This window comes from Stenella coeruleoalba (assembly GCF_951394435.1).
Source record: "Stenella coeruleoalba genome assembly, chromosome: 3".
Taxonomy (NCBI): Eukaryota; Metazoa; Chordata; class Mammalia; order Artiodactyla; family Delphinidae; genus Stenella; species Stenella coeruleoalba.
In genome coordinates this window covers 7710034-7723123 of record NC_137148.1, presented here as the reverse complement: position 1 = coordinate 7723123, position 13090 = coordinate 7710034, and the positions used below count along the sequence as shown (strand labels likewise).

At 42.3% G+C, this 13090-nt stretch overlaps 1 protein-coding gene across 6 annotated transcripts in view; it reads left to right on the top strand.

Moving 5' to 3' along the window:
* Positions 1-13090, top strand: part of SEMA5A (semaphorin 5A) — a 477874-nt gene that overhangs the window by 376433 nt on the left and 88351 nt on the right. The gene's annotated exons all lie outside the window — the stretch shown is intronic.

The window sequence follows — 13090 nt, the reverse complement described above, 5'->3', positions numbered from 1 at the left end:
CATGACAGGGGATAACAGGCATGAAAACTGGCCTGTGCCATACACAGGTATTTCTGGTGCTGAAATGAGAGTTTCTGGTTTGCAGTGCACAAGGCAATTCACCTTTATCCTGGTGCTCTGCTAGCTCAGCAACTTGTAGGTGCAACTTAGGCAACTAGGTCCTGCATCAGGTCAGGGAGACCAGGCATCGTCTGCACACTCATGTCTCCTAGGCAGCTGCACTTGAAGTTCAACCATGAATCCACAGGCATCAACCACCACCAGGCCCAGCCGCCCAGGAGGAGTTGACAGTTCCCCCTTTTTCTTTCAAGGAGAATAAGCCCCTTGCCTGTCTTTATCAGGCTCCTGGGAGGACAAGATTTTACAGTTATATCTAGAGCTGAATCTCCCTGCTGTTTGCTTGTCCACTCGCTCAGAGAAAAGCAGTGAGAGATGATAACTTTATTGTAAACTGGTAGACTGTGGTCCTCTGTGTGCTCACACCCAGAGTGGGTCAGTTTGTATTTGACCCTTAAGTATTCCATTAGAGAAAAGAAAATCTAAACATTTCAACCCAAGAGTTTCTCAGGATTTCTCCCCATGTTTCTCTGCTATCTTCCTCTTATAGAAAGATAGGAAGACCTCTCTAACACTCATTGCAGAAAAAAATCCATTTTTAAGGAACTGGTGTCTACATGACCAGATCTCTTTTTTATAAATTATGGAGAAAGATAGTGTTTTTTTTTTTTTTTTTTCTGGACAAAAGCAATTTTAACTTTCAAGAAATACGCCTAAAGAAATACACGGCATAGGGACAGGATAACAATTGAGTAACAATAAGTACTCATTTCTTTGTTCAATATATTTTTCATAGTACAATGTAAGTAATTTTGTTATCAGAAAATCATTTTTATAAATGAATTTTGAAGTGTTTAGAAGAGAAATTGAGCTTAACTAAATTACCTGTCTCCTTCAAAATCATATTCACGTTGTTCATTTTTTTGAATATCTGTTTTTCAGCGGCAATGCAGTTTGATATCAATTAAAATGCTTATAAATGATAACAGTTGATACGATTTCCCAAGATTCTTTTACATGTCTGGCACTGCGCCGGATCTTATCCCCACTTTCCTTCATCATTACACCCTGACAGTAAAGTCAAGTATCATCTCTATTTTTCAGAGGAGGAAATGGTGTCTGGGACTTCTGGCATCCTGTCCAAAGTCACATAGCTCATGTGATGTGAAACCCAGGTTCAGAACCGGACTCTCTGACCCCAAGGCCCAGACTTTATCTTTGGTTCATTGTGTTGCCCCTGGTACAATGAGGACATCATGCTCAGTGGTCAGATTTCAGCAGGGACGAGCCTTTTTTTTTTTTTTTTTTTCGATACGCGAGCCTCTCACTGTTGTGGCCTCTCCCATTGCGGAGCAACAGGCTCTGGACGCGCAGGCTCAGCGGCCATGGCTCACAGGCCTAGCCACTCCGCGGCATGTGCAATCTTCCTGGACCAGGGCACGAACCCATGTCCCCTGCATCGGCAGGCAGACTCTCAACCACTGCGCCACCAGGGAAACCAGGGATGAGCCATTCGATGGCATTTTTCGCGGTGTTCTTGTGAGCCAGAGCTAGTTAGTACCAGGACAGGCTGAACTCAGGTGTACTGACGAGTACTCCCAGCTTCTTCCCATTAGTGCCTGCCTTATCATGCCTGCCACCAGGCTGGGTTAAGGAGACCAAAAAGAGGTTTTGTACCCCTGGGTTACTGTAAAAGGAGTCTCCATTCTCTAGCTGCTCTAGAGGTGACCCTGGACCCAGGAGGGGCTGCAAACAGTGCACGCCTGCGCCCTCCACACTGTGCACACATTGAAACTTGGAGCCAACTGCACAGTGTTTTTAACTTCGCGTAGCTGTTTTCCTCGGAAAGCTGTTTGGAAAGAACAATATTTTAAACATATATTTCAGATGAGTTTGACCTCAAAAACTAAGCAGAAAGATTTTGTTTTGATTTTAACCTTTTTTTTTTTGCACAATCCATTTAAGAAATAGCCTGGAAAAACTATGCAAATCATAAAACAGCTCATCAGGTTGGATGGTGACTTCTGGGGATGTAGAGTGGGAGAGAAATTTTACCTTTCCTGTGTATCCTTGGCACTCTAAGACTTACTTACCACACGCATGTGTTAGTTTCATGAAATGAATGAATATTTGCTGAATTCTGAAGAAGATGGGAATCTGGAAAGGGCTGCATATGGGTACAGCATGTGAAATGGAAGGTAGGTAAGCTGACACCACCCTCACCTGAGGCCGGTGCCCAGCCAGGGGCTCCCAATAGCAGCGTGAAAGTGGTAAAAGGTCTTCATAGGGATGCACGAGGTGAAGCAGGCAAGAATAGCCACTAACTTAATTCCTACTGACGTAAGTACCAACATAAAGTCATAACTTGCCACTTGGAGGAAAACAGACTGGCCAAGAGCTGATAGAGGTCTTATCTCCCTGCTTCAAGAAGAAAAGAATGATCACAGGACTTGAGCTGCAATAGTCACGTCCAGAAATCAAGCTGTTATTCCCCACACCACCACCCCCAAGGAAATAGTGTAACCTTCAGTTAGTCTGGCTGATTGAAGCTCCTCAGGCCTAAGGAAAGGAAAGCTTGGGGAAGTGGTGATGGAAAGGCTTTTGATTTAGACTTTAAAACCATTTTAAGGATTGTGCATTAATTAGATCAGTGGGTTGGCAAACTTTCTCTGTAAAGAACCAGACAGAAGATGTTTAGGCTTCCCAGGCTATAGGGTCTCTCTTGCAGCTGCTCAACTCTGTCCTTGTAGCATGGAAGCAGCCACAGACCATAGTGAGTGGGTGTGGCTGTGTGTCAGCAAAAGGCACACAGGTTCATCGGGCAAAGGAAGGATTCACTTTTAGATTCAGTCAGTTTATTACTTATGTAGACAACAAAAGTAAGAGCAGAAAAGGTGTCAGTTACCCAGGTCCCTCATCCCACAGATGACACCAAAACAGAAGAGGCCAGATGACAATGCGCGGGAGATCTCGGGCCCCACGCTGCTGAGGAGCTGATTCTGTGCTGCGGTTTTATAGCCTGCAGCTGCCTCCCAGTAGGGGCGAGAGTAGGGGGCAAAAAGCCTTATACCTCATTAGAACCCAGGAGGCGACGAGAAACCATCTCCTGACAGCCTCCCTGGAGCACAGGGAGGTGGGAGGAAAACAGCTTTGTAGCAGGCGCTCATAATCCTCCCATGCGCGTGATCGGGCGGGTCCCAGGGCGCTCTGCCAAAGCTTAGCTTAGCTGTAGTTAAGCTTTGCCCTATGTGGAGACATGAAAAGCCACCAGGGCACCAGGGCCAAGCATTCGCCTACCCTGTGTTTCGGTAAAACTTTAGGGAGCAGGCTGGATTAGGGCCGTGCACTGTCATTTGCTGATTCCTGAATTAGATCATTATCGTGTACGCCTTTTGAATGAATGAATGTGCCTTACATCATTACATACACTAATTTTTAAACTTCGGTGTTAAATTACATAAAGTAAGTGTTAAATTACATAATTTAACTCTAAACCCTAGTAAATTAACAACAGAGCGTTTTCGACGCTTCAGACATTCATATATTCTTTAGTTTCTGTTTGACACCCACCACGATTCTGAGGTAAGATAAACCTATCAGCTTGTAGTGTTAACATTTTATAGATGAGGGAGCAATCGGAATCAGAGAGAGAATGTCCAAAGAATCATCAGTCAGAGAACAGAAATTAGAATTCTTCCTTCAGCCTTTGGGAATGTGAGCTCCTGAAGGCTGGGCATTGTCTTTCCAGGTTCTGTACAGCCTTCAGCATGTGTCCGGCCTGAGACAGGCTCAGTAAATACTTATCAAATTAACAAATGGACACTCTGCCTCTCCCCTTTCTGTTATTTTTCTTTATAACCTAAAAAGAAAACCTCAATTCTTGTGTAACAGTAAAGCTCCCTTTACAGAAAAGTGCAGTGATATAAAACATTAGCCAAAGGATTGAAAACCCTTCGTCCTTAGGTGTTTATTTTATTTTTGCTTTTTTGTAAAAACTATTTGGAGAGAGAAGGAAAGCTGGGAACTGGAAGAGGCATAGCCTGTATATAACATGAGACATGGCTTCTAAATTTTGCTTTATAAAACTGGAGGGAAAGAGGAAACCATTAAGAAAAATACGTTGGCTCCATTTGTGAATGGGTGTCTAGTCATTCTTAGTTCAGTTAGCCTGTAATAAAAAAATTAACACCTCATTAAGAAAACTAGTGTGGAAATGAGATTCCTGCAGGATATATATTGCTTGAAAGAGCTACAGTTTAAAAGGTGGAGTTAATAGGTTGTCACCTTTATGAATTACATATTCTCTAAAGACAGCATCTGCCTGATGGGAGAAACACAATGTATAGAGAGCAATTGCAGGATTCCCACAAGGTGCCCCAGTAAGACAGCCCTAGCCATTCAGTTATGAATCATACAAACATCAGAAGGACATTTTGAAATGTACCCATTTTACAAAGTAAATATGCTCCCTTCAAAATAAACTTAATATTTTCCTAATCTCAACATCTTGAGGTTTTGTTTGCTTTGGCTTTGGTGTAGCCTCTAACGACTGTGGATTTTCCTTAGTTAATTCACTTATAGTATATTTATTGAATCTTATGTGTACCAAGCAAGAAGCCAGGCTCTGAGTGTATGATGATAGATGAGACGTCACTGACCCTGTCTTCGCGGGGCTCAGAATCTAATGAGGAATTCTGACATAAATAAAATCTCCCAAATATCTCTTGTGGATTCAAGCCAAAGGGCCTTGGAGTTACCTTAGACTTTATCCCCAAATCGATTTATCATTAAAGTCTGACCCTGGGCTCCACTAGGACCTAATCTCCAAGCCTGCCATCGCTGTACAATTATTTTTTTAAGCTATATCTGAATCACAACCAGTGCTCCAATGTTAAATTTCCAATAGTAAGGGAATTAATTACCAAGTTATGATATACTGACTCGGTGGAGTATTCACTCAGTGGGTTATTCTGAAGGCATTAAATGATGACAGGGAAGACATCTGTATGATATGATATTACCTGAAAAAAGCAAGACACGTTATTTGTTTGCCATCATTAATACTGTTTAAAACATAGAAGGAAAAGACCGAAAGTATACATGCCAACATGCTGTTCACAACTCCAAAATACATGCCAACATGCTAATTAAAACTGTGAAATACATGCCAACGTGCTAATCATAGCTGTGAAACACATGCCAACTTGCTTGCTAAATGCATGCCAACGTGCTAATTACAACCGTGAAATGCATGCCAACGTGCTAATTACAACCGTGAAATGCATGCCAACGTGCTAATTACAACCGTGAAATACATGCTAACATGCTAATTGCAACATTGTAAGAGGGGGTCCGAGGTGGGCTTGGGCTGGAACACAGCGTCTTCCAGAAACTCATTAGTTACACCCCCAAGTCCTGGGCGGGGTGGAAAAGGAACAGTCAAAATGTGATACGTAGAATATGAACGTGCATGAACTAGACTAGTAAATTAAGAAATGTAAGTCATACTACTGTTCTGTAATAATCAGGGAAAAATGTAGGTTATGTGTGGTGTGACACACAATTTGGGAGGGATTCTCTATTCTAAGGAAAAGAATATCAAATTATAAATACAAACATGACGGAGGCCAATCACAGAATCTTTTGTTTTTCATCTATCAAACATTCTTTGAACAGTTCCAGGCAAGCTTTATTCTGAATGCAGGGAATACAGAGAGAAATCAGATATGGCCGTGGCTTTTTATTTTAATTTTTATTGGAGTATAGTTGATTTACATTGTTGTGCTAGTTTCAGGTGCACAGCAAAGTGAATCAGTTATACATATACATAGATCCACTCTTTTTAGGATTCTTGTCCCATATAGGTCATTACAGAGTACTGAGTAGAGTTCCCTGTGCTATAAGTAGGCCCTTATTAGTTATCTATTTCATTTATAGTAGTGTGTATGTGTCAATCCCAATCTCCCAGTTTATCCCTCCCCCTTCCCCCTTGGTAACCATAAGTGTGTTTTCTACATCTGTGACTCTATTTCTGTTTTGTAAATAAGTTCATTTGTACCATTTTTTTAAGATTCCACATATAAGCAATATCACACGATACTTGTCTTTTCTGTGTCTGACTTACTTCACTCAATATAACAGTCTCTAGTTCCATCCATGTCACCTACAATCACAGAATCCTAAAGGGTCTCATGAAGTAAGGAAGTTCAAGCTTCCTTAGCTTCATGGTAAATCCACCTTTGACAATGATATAAACGTACATATGATCCAGGTGGACAATAAAAGCAAAGAAAATATTTGAGTGCCATCTTGTAGATATGCTATAGCCACCCAACAGTTTCAGGTTCCACTTCCTGTTCAGTTTCCTAAAAGAGCATGTTTCTGTCTTCTAAATGGCAATCCAGATAGTCACTTGGATAAAGTTTTAAAATCAGTACAGTTACCAACCTTTTGTACCTCAGTTGTGTTTGAGAGGCACAACTGAAGGGCTCACGCTGCGAGGTTTCATTACTTAATGTCTACTCTACAGATCTCCTACTTTTGAGCTCCCAGATTTAACGCTATGTAAAGAACTCCATGGGGAGGCTTGGGCTGCAGCAGTTTTTCTCAGCTCCAGATCCTTGCATCTGAGCGATTCTGAGCAGAAACACCTTGGCTTTTATACCCTGAGCTCCTCCTAAGGTTGTATTTGCAGCCTGGTCCAGTGAATTAACGATTCTTAAGGAAATCGTCATCCCTATGTGTCTGCAAAACAGCTCGCATACGGAAAGATCATGAGCTTTGGATGCAGGTGGATCCTGGATAAGCCTTTGGCTTGGTGTGTGATTATGAGGAGGTTACTCAGTGGGTTACTAGAGCAAAAGACAGAGACCATCTAATGGGTCTGGCAAATAAGAAGAATCCAATATGAGATGGTTCCTCTCCTATGCCGCGTGGGCATTATATTCAGTTCACGTACGTCCTGCTGAGCCGGTGCTGCTCTCGTACACATGATTTGCTTTCATTGTCCAGATATACTTCACGTTGCCTCTGGACCTAACAGAGGGCAAACTAATCTGTTGTGAATTCGTTCTTCCACCTTTAAACAACTTCACATTTTCTGAGATGTACAGGGCCCGTCAGGCCAGATTCCGCTCCTTGCATTAAGTTATTTACCTCGCTCTGGTCTGTTTGGGCAAATGGATTTTCTGGCGGTTGTGAGACTCTACCTCGAGCACGTTCTGTGTGTAGGTGAGTGATGTCAGCATGGCCCCAGCCAACGGGCAGGGGCGTCTGTCGGTGGGTATTCAGTAATCCCCCATCTCAAGTGAGCAGGTACCTATGCATACAAGCGGGGCTGATGGAGGCTGGACAGGGCCGGGTGTGAGGAGAGCCAAGTGCTTACCTTTGCCCATCCCAGTGGTTGGGGAGGGCAACAGAGAATCCAGATGCAAGGTGGGTACCACACGTGCCTCAACTGTTCTGCTGAGAGGGGCGGATGTCCTTCCTGGGGTGGGCTGTGCTCCACAGGAGGACGCCTCGGCCCAAGCCTCACCCACTCAGTCGCAGGCAAACTGCTAAGTCGAGTGAATTATAAGAAAAATATAAGAAAAATATAAGAAAAAATAATAATAATAATAAAAATTTCTCTGGACGTATTGTCCTCTAGGGTTTTGTGTAAAACTTAAGATGGATAACTTGACACTTCGTACAGCCTTCAGGTGTGACTGCTGACCCTTCTACCTCTTCCGTGTCTTCTGATTCTGCCTACTAAACCCTCACGTACAGAAGGGTTTCTCTTGAAGAAACATGAGATGGACAAGAAATAATTGTGTCTTCATTTTTATCCTTGACTGGCTGGAGAGGAGGGTAGACTGAGAGAGTGGACTTGGAGAAACCTACGATTACCTCTAGTTTACAGACAACAGAAGATCAAATACCAGAGTGTAGGCTTTTCCTTGAATGAAGGGGCCAGTGGATGCTTTCCCTCCCGGGCACAGGGACACAGCATTTTCCAAGTCACTTCTGGAAATTACTTCAACATCCCTGAGCTGTGAAGGGCTCATGTTTAGTCTCTGTGCCCCTTTTGTTCCTGAGTACAAGGCTAGACAGGCTGCCTTCCCTGGAGAGCTTCCCTCAGGCGGCAGAATTGGCCTTTCCAGAAAAATTTTGTGTTTGTTCTAGAGAAAAGTCCCCAGTGACTAAGGCCCACCCAGAGGCCAAAGTAAACAGCTCAGGAATCTGGGCAGGAAAATTAGGTGAAATGGGACTGTCCACATTAGAAACCAAAGCTGACTGCAAGTGCTAGATTTCCAGAAAGCATTTTTGTTTTGCTTACTTCAAATGCCCTCTACTTTTTTCACTGTTTTCTTAAACTATCAATTTTCCCATAATGTCTCACTGTAAAATTTTTATATCTACCTAATAAGATTTTTTTTTTTTCTTTTGGCTACATTGGGTCTTCCTTGCTGTGTGTGGGCTTTCTCTAGTTGCAGCGAGCAGGGGCTACTCTTCATTGCGGAGCTCAGGCTCGAGGCATGCAGGCTCACTAGTTGTGGCACACAGGCTCAGTAGTTGTGGCTCGCGGGCTTAGTTTCTCCACGGCATGTGGGATCTTCCCAGATCAGGGCTCGAACCCATTTCCCCTCCATTGGCAGGCGGATTCTTAACCACTGCGCCACCAGGGAAGTCCCTAAGATTTTAACTAAAAACCGTTTGCTTAATATTACTGGCAGTACAAATGAATTATTTAAATTTGATATTATTTAAATTTGGTGTTTGTTTTAAGAGCACTAAGAAACTAATATGAGCAACTCAATAAAAAGTTTAGAAGATAAAGTTGAAGAAGTTTCTCAGAGAGTACAACAAACATAAGTTGATTCTAGAATGCATGAGACTGCTCCTACAGCTTGGGGCTAGAAGTAAAGAGAACCAGTAGAGGCACAGTGACGTCACAGCCATGCAGTAAACGTATTGAGCACCTACTTCCTACAGTGCACTGCAGTCAGTGATAATTCATACTATAGTCAATATGGAATCACCATCATCTAAGGTTCATTCATAAATAATTCACTTTAACATGTTGGAAAGGATGCATGAAGAACTATAGTTTTTTTTTAAATTATTATTATAATAATCTTTTTAAAAAATTAATTAATAAAAAAAGCAAATTGAAATGTGAAAAAAATCCTCATTTAATTTAATCAGTGTAATTTAATGATAAGCCAATATGATAAGCCAATAGCAAACAGTTTTTAATATATTAAATGTTAGTGACTAGCTGAGTGTAAACATATATTTTTACTGGTAATTGTGTCTTTGCTTACTTGGCATGTGTCCTAACTTTTAAAAATGCTGTTGCAATTGTACTTGTCTCTCAGTTCTTCTTGGGAATTATAAATTCTTCTTCTAGTAGATTTCACTATCTGACACATCCTACTCACCACAGCCAAATTTCCCTTGCTTAAGCAAAACCCCCAGATTTTAATCACATCAGTACACTTCTCTGGAATCTTGAGGAAACTTCGACCCAGCCAAGCTGCTCAGACCACAGGATCATGCCATGTGCACAGGACTCCTTGTTGTCTCTCCTGGAACCACTGTGACCAGGGATGTGTTTCTTATTCAGCCAAACCCCAGCTGCATTCAAAGGCCAGCCTAAATAGCACCTCTTCCTGAAACTCTTCTGGGCCACAGCTCTCTCCTCTGATTCCTATAGCACCGGTTGTCAGGGCTTCTCAATAGTCATTCCTCACTATGACATTGTCAAGCAATGGTCATGAACGTCATCTTCCCCCCTCACTAGACTGCAAGTTCATTCGTGATCCTTGTGTCTTCAACACATGGCACTGTGCTTGCACATGCAAGTAGCAAAAGAAATCATTGTGAATGGATCCAAACATATAGCTGAAATACTTTGCACCGTTTAATGGAACACGCTGTGGTGTCTCACATCACCTTATTAAATAAAGACTCTGTGGCATTCACAGATTTAGTATTTTTGGTATAGAATGTTTTCAAACACTCCCAGAAATTGACAGCATGTATTAATTTGTAATTATGTTTATAGATTAAGTAGAATAAGTATATGCAGCCCATCTCCAAAAAACTTTGTTTTTTTCTACCACATGATGTAAGTTAATCCTCAGAACAGCCCAGTGAGGTATTATCCTAGTTTTGCAGAAGAGGAAACTGAAAAAAAAATATGCTCCGGTTGGATTTACTAACTGAGGGACTTGTGGATGTCTTAGAATGTATTCCTCAGGAAGATTACTGTCCAATTGGAATTTTCCAGTCTTATTTTCAGTGAGGTAATGTTTTTAATGCAACTCAAAGTAAAAGCAGAACCTGAAGTATATGGTGACATAGCCGTTAAGAATAAGGCAACTGAGATTGTCTTAGGTATTAAGACACTATTATTCACAAATATATAAATTGTTCTCTCTCAGTGTCATCACCATGATAATACAAATAAAAATACTGACGTTTGACATGTGATTTTTGTGCAGAATTTGGGAAGCACTTTGAAGGTGCAGCACTTACAAGGGAACCTAAATGCTTAGGGAGGGAGGCTTGAGGACTCAGCAGATTCTACACCCCAAACTTCCGCCAAAGCGCCACCTCCATTTATTAGGCATTTCTTCAGACTCTCAAGTTTACTCCCTCCTACATTGTACGCTCTCCCTATGCTGGTCTTCCTGCCGAAACGCTCTGTTTTTGCTGAAAAGTATCACGTCAGTCACTCTGTTCCTCTCGTTGGTCCCAGCTTAACTGGCTCTCCCCATATGTCTCCTCCTCCCCCTTTTGTTTTTTCCTTTGCAACTGGCTGCTGGTATTTATCTGGGCAGTTGTTTAATGTTTATTTCCTTCACTAAGAGGTGAGTTCTTTGGGTACAACTGACTGTGTCAGTTTTGTTTCCCGGTACACCCAGGAAACACTCTCAAAATCAGTTCAAGACAGGTGCTAAGTGTGTGCTGAATAAATGAATGATGGAAATACTTTTGAAATCCCATGTTTAATGAATACGTGTTGTTGATAAGGCAAGAGTTCTTAATATCAGAAATAAACTGACATAATGGCAGTTAGTGTGGCAGAAACAAGCCAGATGAAGTCATAGATACTTAGATAATCTAATATGCAAGGGGATCATATTCAGTAATTAGCTCCAGCTTTGCAGAAATACAGTGGAAGATTTTAATGAATATACCCATTTATTTCTATTACTCAACAAATAGCGTAACCGCAAACTTTAAAAAGTAAAGGAAGAGGGCTTCCCTGGTGGCGCAGTGGTTGAGAGTCCGCCTGCCGATGCAGGGGACGCAGGTTCGTTCCGCGGTTCGGGAAGATCCCACATGCCACGGAGCAGCTGGGCCCGTGAGCCATGGCCGCTGAGCCTGCGCGTCCAGAGCCTGTGCTCCGCAACGGGAGAGGCCACAGCAGTGAGAGGCCCACGTACCACAAAAACCAAAAAAAGTAAAAGAAGAGTTTCTATAAACTGTAATGTCATTAGATTAATTTCCTGTAAGAAAGAAAGTAGTTTATCCTTCTAGAATTAAGGCCTACATCTAAATATGCTTTTGCTCTAAAATACGCTTTCAATAAATGTGTTCTCAAATTAAACCTCAGATTCTGACCAACTTGTTTTCTGAATTCAGATACTTTCAGATACCAGGGCAGTATATCACGTGAGAATAATCTAAGGTTCTTAACAAAATAAGAAAAAAATTATTAAAAATATTCATCACACAAAGAAAAACATTTTCAAAGTGGAATAAAGAAAAGCCACTTTCGTGATGGCTCCGTTCATAGGAATTCTGTGATTTTCCACATGATCTCCTTAAGGGACGCAACTTCCAAAAACAGTAAGTTATGATGACTGGTTTTTCTTAAGGTATAATTTAGAATAAAGGTAGAGTTCGTCAGAATGTTCCCCATGGTATGAAACATTTTAAGTGAGGAAAACGTATTTAATATAAACGGTATTTTTAATGAATGGGCACTTGTGATTGTAGAGAAGTTTTAGTATTTTAAGTGTAATCTTAAGAATCTACAGAACCATCTGCAGTATCGGAAGAAAGAGACGTTATTACAAACAGCTTTTCATTGAAAACAGCTTAAAATATTCCATGTAACCCTGTGGCGTTGCTTCAGTTCTACAGACAGCTTTGCAAGGGGGAAGCCGCAACGTTAGGGGCTTGGTGGAATTTCCTCGTTTTGGGAAATTTAAGTTTGTCTCATGGTCATACTGCTTGAATAAGAAACATGAAACGGAATTCAGGCTTCTTGAATAATTCCCGAAGTGTAGCCTTGCCCTTTTTGCCCCCTGACGGGAAAATGGGATCAAACACGGAGAGGATTCCGATGTGTGATGCACACCGTGGAATCCAGCAGTGACGCTAGTTCAGTACGACTGGGACTCTGGTCCTGCCTACGCCAGTCAATGCCCTGGAATCGGAAAAGATGAAATTTAAGAACAACCAACGGCAAGAGCACAGCCAGGCTTTCCCAGATAAGGCACCGCTCAGGCTGTAGGCGATCGAATAACTTTCGAGCTTTGCTTCTGGATCTTCCCGGTAAAAGGCTCTCCTCAGCCCCTGTGGGCGGAGCCTCCTAACCAGGGCCCCTTCGGCGCTGCCGATGTTTGCTCAAATGAACTCTTGAACAGTTTAATCGACCTCAGTTTATCTTTTAACAGGTACAGGGTCACTTGTCAAAAAGTTCCAGTGAGGTTATGGTGACAGGTAACTGTTTCACACTCCTTCCCAGCCCTAGTCCTGCTGTGAGAAGCGCCAGTTTTAACCATTTGAACTTCTTGGGCTGGTTAATACACAATAATTGCATGGTAACTTAATCAGTAATAGTCTGTTGTTGTTGTTGTTGTTGTTTGCGGTATGTGGGCCTCTCACTGTTGTGGCCTCTCCCGTTGCGGAGCACAGGCTCCGGACGCGCAGGCTCAGGGCCATGGCTCACGGGCCCAGCCGCTCCGCGGCATGTGGGATCTTCCTAGACCGGGGCATGAACCCGTGTTCCCTACATCGGCAGGCGGACTCTCAA